This window comes from Macaca thibetana, chromosome X (genome assembly GCF_024542745.1).
Source record: "Macaca thibetana thibetana isolate TM-01 chromosome X, ASM2454274v1, whole genome shotgun sequence".
In the NCBI taxonomy this organism is placed as follows: Eukaryota; Metazoa; Chordata; class Mammalia; order Primates; family Cercopithecidae; genus Macaca; species Macaca thibetana.
The window spans coordinates 122,435,542-122,444,140 of NC_065598.1; the positions used below are offsets into that span (position 1 = coordinate 122,435,542).

Sequence of the window (8,599 nt, forward strand, 5' to 3'; positions counted from 1 at the left end):
GAGTCATTTTTTGGTGTTTCTATTTTCATAGTTCTGTGATCCAAGAGTGTGTTCAAACATATTTTAAATAATCAACATCTAATCATTAGTTAAGTAGAACGATTAAAGAACAAATGATGTTACTCTGAATTTGAAAACTAATCACAAGTTTTCTTTTGCATACACTACTGTAGAGAAACTAGTGGAGATGTACAAAATGACTTGTGCAAATGTAAGCATGAACTTTTTTTCAGTCAAAGAAATACTGGAATGTGAACTCAAAAAAGAGATGCATACACTATTTTTCAGTGCATTTGAATATTTTATTGTAAATGAGTTCTGCAGATGATATAATTCACATAGCTAGTATTATCTTAAGTTCAATAGCGTGTAAAGGGTCAAACTCACCTAATTGTTAATGTTAAATTTTTACAGGGAGTCACTATGTCTACACATTTGGAGAAAATAAAGTTCTATTGAAAAATTAGGATTAATTTAGATGTTGTCTTTAAAATATACCATTTGTAATACTATTGCATAGATTTTAAAAATTGGCTCACATGTTTTAAGCTTTCCCTTTCCCATAAAGTAAACTTTTGTTTGAATAGAGGTGTTCAATATAAAAACGCTGCTTTTTAAATTATTCAGCACTTGTTATAATTATCTATGTTAACTTCAATGTGTAGACAATGCAATATTCTTACATTTTCATTGCAAATTCAAGATTTTGCAATAACACCTATTAATTAATCTAAATTGGCCACCCTGAAATAAAGGTTTCAGTGTGATAATTTTTTATATGTGAGAATAAAACTTGGTGTTTTTTTACAGCTAATTATTATAAAGGCAATTTTAACAATTTTCTTCACAAAGGAATGTAGAATCAGTTAAAACTTTGGGTGCTAATTAAATTAACAAATTTTCAATGCCACAAGGAAGCACAGATAAAGTTACAAACAACACTGATTATTTCCAGACTTCAATTTTCTGACCTGTTGTCATTATTATGCACAGGTCTCTAGGTTCTCTTAAGATAATGCATAGCTTATTTAAAAGTAAATTTCCAGTGATGTCAGTAAAAATGGGAGAGTATAAAACTACCAAAGTCCATTGTTCCACAAAAGAATGTATTTATATGGCATAAACTGACACAATCACATTTAGAAGAGCTCTGAGAACTAATCAGAAATTCACAGCAACAAGGTAAATATTTTTAAAAATCTGAATTTCATTAAGAAAATTTTGTGTTTTACCCACCCCATACTTCTCACGTTGACAGCAGCCTTAAAGAATATTGTCTACATCTGGTTATAAATTCCTAGTGATGGAGAGAGACAATAAATCATATACCCCAAGAATTATAGTTTTTAAAATGTGTATTTATTTATTTATTTATTTATTTTTTACCTATTTGGTGACACGCTGAAGTATCAGCTCAAAGGGCTTTTTTTTTTTTTAAAGACAGAGTTTTGCTCTTGTTGCCCAGGCTACAGTGCAATAGCACGATTTCGGTTCCCTGCAATGTCTGCCTCCCGGGTTCAAGCGATTCTCCTGTCTCAGCCTCTGGAGTAGCTGGGATTACAGGCGTGCGCCACCACGCCCAGCTAATATTTTGTATTTTTTGTACAGACAGGGTTTCACCATGTTAGTCAGGCTGGTCTTGAACTCCTGATCTCAGGTGATCCAACCGCCTTGGCCTTCCAAAATGCTGGGATTTCAGGCATGAGCCACCAGTCCCGGCCAGGGCTTCCCTTTACTTCACCTAGCTCAGTACTCTAGCAGGGCTGAAGTGGCTACCCTCAGGGAATATTGTGGGAAACATTTAAAAGTAGGTGCATTATTTGTTGCCACATAGGACAATGGATAGAAGTGGGGTAAATGATAGACAAACTAAAATGATTGAGAAAAAAAGTCTGGTTACTGAGACACATTGGGAGTAAGGGATTTAAAAACTGCCACATATTTTCTGGGAATCTGAGATGTCATGTGCATGCCCAGGACTGGCATGTATTCAGAAATTACATGAGAAGTCCCTAAACTTTTGCCTTTGGCTGACCTTTGGGAGACTCACAGGCGAAAAAACAAAGGCAAAGTTAGCTTTGGGAGACTCACAAGCAAGAAATGAAGGAAAAGTAGAGTTTTAAACTGCCAGGTCAAGTGTTGAAAGCATAACTCAACACAAATGCAGAGTCAATCTGCACAACTGGGAGGTTTTTGTTATAATTTTTTCAGACATGTAAAGAAATATCTGTTGAGTCACTAGTTTGTTGCTAAGCTAATGTTAAACAGGTTTTAGTGGTGACGTACAACAGATAATACGTACTTTGCAAAATTAGTTCAGACAAGTCAATAAAGAAAAAAACAACTGCAATAAGCAACAACAACAAAGTTTGGAGCCAGAACAATCTAATTTCCAGAGTTGCCATATTACAATGCACCAAATATCCAGTTTACCAGAAAAAATATAAAGCAGGCAAAAAAAAATTAAAAAATATTGCTTTTACACAGCAGAAAACAAAACAAAACAAAACGGAAAAAACTACTAAAATTGGTGCCTGCAAAGACCCTGACACTGGATTTCTAAACAAAATTTTAAATCAACCATTTAGAATATGATTAATGAATAAACAGAAACTCTATACAAAGAAATAAAGGAATGTATGAGAATGTCTAACCAAATTGAGAACATTAGTAAGGAGATAGATATAACCAAAATGAACCAAATAAAAAATTTTGAGTTAAAAAGTACAATAATTGAAATCAAATAAATACTGGAGTAGTTCAACAGCAGTTTTAAGCACACCAATAAAGGATGAAGGATCTTGAAAACAGTTAATTGAGATTATTTAGGCTGAGAAACAAAGATTTTTACAAAAATTTAAAATACACATGATATAACAAATTAATCAATGTATGCGTGATGTAGTTCCAGAAGTAAGTACAGAGATAGAAAAGACATAAATATAATTTGAAAAAACAGCTCTCAAAATAGTCCCAAATTAGGTTATAGACATAATTCGAAATATCAAGAAACTCAATAAACCCTCAGTAGAATATTCTCAAAGACATACACTTTGAGAAACATATCAAACTCTCAAAAAACAAAGACAAAAAGATAATTTTTTAAAACAGCAAGACACAAGCAGCTTGCCACTTACAAGAGAATCTCAATAATAGCTGACTTCTCATCAGAAACCATGGAGCTCAGAAGACAGTGGCAATGTATGTTAAGTGTTCAAAGAAAAAAATCTGTCAATCAATAATTTTATATTTGTTAAAATTACCCTTCAAAAATTAAAGAGAATTTAAGTCACTTTTACATAAACTAAATCTGAAAGAATGCTATGGACTGAATGTTTGTGCCCTCCCTAAATTAAATGATATATAAATTCTCATTGTGCCTATATTTGAATGTAGGGTAACTAAAAAGGTGATTAAAATTAAATGAGGTCATGAAAACAGAACCCTGATCTTATAGGATAAATGGGTTTGTGAGAAGAGACACCAGAGAGCAGTTTCTCCCTCTCTCTTCCTCTCTCTCTCTCCCCCCTCTCTTTCTTCCCATCTCCACAAGTGCACAAAATAAAGTTCATGGGATAATAAAGTGATCCTCTGCAAGCAAAGCATAGAGCCCTTACCAGAAACAAATTCCTGTGCAAAAATTAATAATGGGATTGCTTTATCTTGATGGCCACACAATATATAAATATGTAAGTTGTGACAAGAACAGTAGAGAAGCAGAGCTATATAGGAACATGGATTTTGTAAACTATTAAAGCTAAGTTTGTAGTAATTAAAACTACATTGTTAGCACTTTAAGATATACCTAGTAATACCCAAAGAAAACCCCTGGAAAAATTACCCCAAAAATATGCAGAACAAAAGTTAAGAAAGAAATCTAACAGGTGCATGCATACACAAACAAATAAAACATTAAAAAATGTAATGAAGAAAATGAGAAACAAAAATGACATAAGATATACAGATTAATGATAGCAAACTTGGATATCAATTTTTAAATAATTTTTAAAAATGTAAATGAAATGAACTCTTCAATTAGAAGGCACATAGTTGCATAAAGGATAAAAAGAATTAATCAACTATCCGAGGTCAGTAAGAGACACACTTAAGAACCCAAACCATAAATTGATTAAATGTAAAAGAATGGAAAAGTATATTTCATACAAACAGAGCCAATGAGAGTTGAAGTGGCTACACTAATAGCAAATATAAAAAACTTTAAAGCAAAAATTCTTACAAGACAATAAATACATTATACAATGATAACGAATTCCACTAATCACAAAGATATTTTAATTATAAATATACACACAACAAAAGAGTCAAAATATATGAAGTATAATCATTAGATTGAGAGGAAAAGTACATTGTTCTAAAATAATAGCAGCATATTTCAAAATCTACTTTTAATAATGGAAAAAATATAGAAAATGTAAACAAGGAAATAGAAGACTTGAAAAAAACTATAAACATATCATACCTAAAATATATAGAGAGAGCAACCTAGCCCATATTACAAAGTAGGTTTTATTCCCAAATTCACAAAAAAATTTCATGGATAGACAATATTTTATATGTGATAAAACATGTCTCAATAGATTTTGTGTAACTGAAATCTTAAAAAGAACTTTACCTTACCACACACACACACACACACACACACACACACACAAATGAAATTGAAAATCAGTAACTGAAGGAAATCTGGAAAGTTCAGAAATTAAAGAAAAAACCTCTCTTAGATGCTTATTTTAAAAAATTACAAGAAAATTAGCAAACTAATTTAGATAAATTTAAAAAAACGCACAAAACTTATGAGATGAAGTAAAAACAGCACTTAAAGAAAAATATACAGCCATAAATGCTATGTTAAAAATAGAGAAGAACCTCAAATCAATACCCTTACTATACACCTTAAGTAACTAGAAAAAGAAAACAAATTGAAAAACAACCGTAAGGAATAAAATAATAAAGACTATAATAGGATGAATGAAATAGAGAATATGAAAGCAATAGAGGGAATCAACAATACCAAAAGTTGTTTTTTAAAAAGATTAGCAATTAAGTTATTAAACTGTATGTAGACTGACCATGATTAAAAGAGAGAAGATTTATATTAATAACTTCAGAGGAGAGGAGCAGAGCAAGACCATAGAGGACTCTCCAGCAATCCTCATCTGAAGAAACATCAGTTTGAACAACTACCCTTTACTGAAAACTCTTCACAAGAGCTAAGGGAACTGGGTGACTGTTTTTTGTTTTGTTTTGTTTTGTTTTTTTTGAGACTAAGTCTCCTCGCTCTGTAGCCCAGGCTGGAGTGCAATGGCGCGACCTCGCAATCTCAGCTCACTGCAAGCTCCGCCTCCCAGGTTCACGCCATTCTCCTGCCTCAGCCTCCCCAGCAGCTGGCACTACAGGCACACGCCCCCACGCCAGGCTAATTTTTTGTATTTTTAGTAGAGACGTGGTTTCACCCTGTTAGCCAGGATGGTCTCCATCTCCTGACCTTGTGATCTGCCTGCCTCGGCCTCCCAAAGTGCTGGGATTAAGGCGTGAGCCACCGCGCCTGGCCAGAACTGGATGACTCCTTACAGTATTCAGGTGCAGTACAGAAATATAAAAAGATGCACTGAAAGGGAGGATAAAAAGGGCAGTTTGACATTACTCACATCACCCCTCCCTCAACCTTAAGGAGCACAGTGTTGAGAGAGATACCTTCCATTTGGGGTAAGGAGAAAGAAGTGAGCACTAGACATTGCCTTAGCCTGTAACATTAGGTTAACCACAGTAAAACCTAGCACCAAGTAAGTCACCGTAAACCCAGACTCCAGACTGGTATCTACAGTACTGAGTCACTAACGTTCTCCAGTGCCAAGCCATACCCCAAAGCCCCAGAGTTCAGGCATGCACACCAGAGTTGATGTCTGGTTTGCACCACCACCAGACAGACTTTAGCAACCCCAGGCTCCATCAGCCCTCAGTGGCAGGGTGACCACAGAGGTCCTGGGATCCAGAACTGCCCCACTGCCAGGCAGGACTAAGTAGGCCTAGGCTTTGGGCCTACCCAAGCAAGAAACTGCATTTCCTGTTGTGACCTAAGCATTACTACAGGATAAGTCACATTCATCTACAAAGAGGTTTTCATACAAACAAAGTAATATGTAAACAGACAAAAGTGAAGCACGTACTGGCAGAAAGCACTGTTACTCTCCATTGTTTACATATTGGAATTTTGAAACCTAGCGCTCCCGCTCCCAAAGGACTTACTAAAATGAACATTTGTATGTCCCATATTAAAAGTACTTTTCAACTATTTCAAAGGCTGTTTTTGGCAATCAGAATGAAATTATTTCACGTTTAGTTCAATTCAAGAGAAATTCTCAAATGTTAAGAAAAGTATCAAATAATGACTGGTTAAAACAAACCAAAAAGAAAAGTAAAACAGGACATACAATCTCTGAAAAAAAATCTGAAAAATAAATAGAAAAGTGTCCTTTTCCAAAAGAGAAATGCCAGATTAGACATAAAAAAGAAGATATGTTATCTTTTTTATTATGTGACTAATATAACCACAAAACTTAAAGAGCCATTCTACTTTTCATCAAATTATGTTAACTCTTATTTCAAATGTGAGGAAAATGTGTCTCGAAAAAACAGGTGAAAAAAAAAAAAAAAAACAATTCCAGGACAAATCAGAACTTGAAGGTAAGCGGGTTGAAGAAGGGAAATTAAGTTCTTCAGATCTGGACATACTGACTGATAGGTCTGGCTCATAATCTTCTTTAGATACTGTGGAAAATCCTTCAAATCCTATTGCAATACCCGAAGTTCTTGTTTCAACTAAACAAAGTATTACTTTCTTTTTCATCCCAGTGAAATTGTATAATCTTTTGTAGGTGGAATACTGGTGGACTTGTCCCCAGTTTAAATTATGATTTAAAGAGACACTTAGAAAAATAGGAAAAGCCTACTAAAATGGAGCAGGCTATCAGCAAAGACAAAAATGCAGAGAAGAACAACCATTTATCTCTTCAAGGAGAAATTATTATTGCAAGGGTGAATATTGATAACAGAACCTGGGTGTTAGTTCAGCTATTGAGAAAAACAACTGACCTGAAGTCCTGTATTACTGGGGTTGAAGAACTGAATTTTCATCATCTAGATTATATTGAAGGAAATGAGTTTCTGTTAAAGAAATAATTATTCCACATTTATTCTGGCTGAGACAAATTAAAGGTGAAACACTTTAGGCTGCACTTAGATAATTTTTGGCTTTAAAATTTTCGTGTGTCCAGTGCAAGGGAGAGGAATCCCAATTTCACATTTGATGATGGAGGAACAAGTTATATGGTTGCTCTGCAGACAATATAAAAATTAGTTGAACTAACTCAGAAACCAGTTGATCAGCTCTTTCATTACATTTGTGATGTAAGCACAGGTGCCATATTAGCTTTCATGTCGGGATTTTTTCATATGCCTTTTGATGAATGCGAGAAACTTTATAAAACATTAGGATCAGATGTATTTTCACAAAATTTCATTGTTGGAAAAGTTAAAATGAGTTGAAGCCATGCATTTTATAGCAGCCAAATGTGGGGAAAAATTCTGAAAAAATAGAATGTGATTTGCACTATTGATTGCAACAGCAAGAAACCACACATGCCTTAAGGTAACTGCCGTAAGTACCATAGTAAACAGAGGATAACACAAAAATATTCTGGTGTTTTAGAAGCTAAAGTGCTTAGAAACTATAATTTGTTGTCTCTAAACATAGAAACTATGGCCATTTTGCTGGAATCAACTGTCATTTCAGAGGCTGTCAGTATAAAATGTGGCAGGCCATTAGAGCCTCATCTGCTGCTCCAGGCTACTTTGGAGAATACGCATTGGGAAATGATCTTCATCAAGGTGGAGGTTTGCTTCTGAATAACTCTTTGGCATTAGCAATGCATGAGCGTAAATATCTTTGGCCGGATATTCCATTAGAGTACACAGTATGTCTGGACACTGGACATTCGGAGAGTGATATGAAAAACACTGTGATACACACAAGCTTGAAAACCAAACTTTCTAATGTTATCAACAGTGCTACAGATATAGAAGCAGTCTGTATAATTCTTGATGGTCTGTTACCTCCTGATACCTATTTTATATTCAATCCTGTAATGTGTGAAAACATAACTCTAGATGAAAGTCAAAACGAAAAGCTGAATCAGCTGCAGTTAGAAGGGTTGAAATACATAGAAAAAAATGAAAAAAATTAAAAAGTTGCAAAAATATTAAGTCGAGAAAACATAACTCTGCACAGAATTAATGATGAGATATAATTGAGAACAAACAAGTATGAAGGCCTTCTATTCTTTTTAAAGTTGCGATGAGTATATGCTTATGTTCTGGTAAATGAAGGCCTGCTCAGAAGATTCACCAAAGTCAACAGGAATTGTGGGGTTCAACATGAGTTGAATTATGAATTCTGGAGAATCCTGAAGAAGACTGTGCTTTCACTAGTTTGCACAGCATAGAAAATATGCTTGATTATATAATTCATATGAGAGTTAGATGTTTAAGATGTTAATAATTAAGTAAGTTTTAGGAGTCT

At 34.2% G+C, this 8,599-nt stretch overlaps 1 pseudogene; it reads left to right on the top strand.

Moving 5' to 3' along the window:
- Positions 1 to 7,455: 7,455 nt before the first annotated feature.
- Positions 7,456 to 8,378, top strand: LOC126945894 (calcium-independent phospholipase A2-gamma-like; annotated as a pseudogene).
- The last annotated feature ends 221 nt before the right edge of the window (positions 8,379 to 8,599 follow it).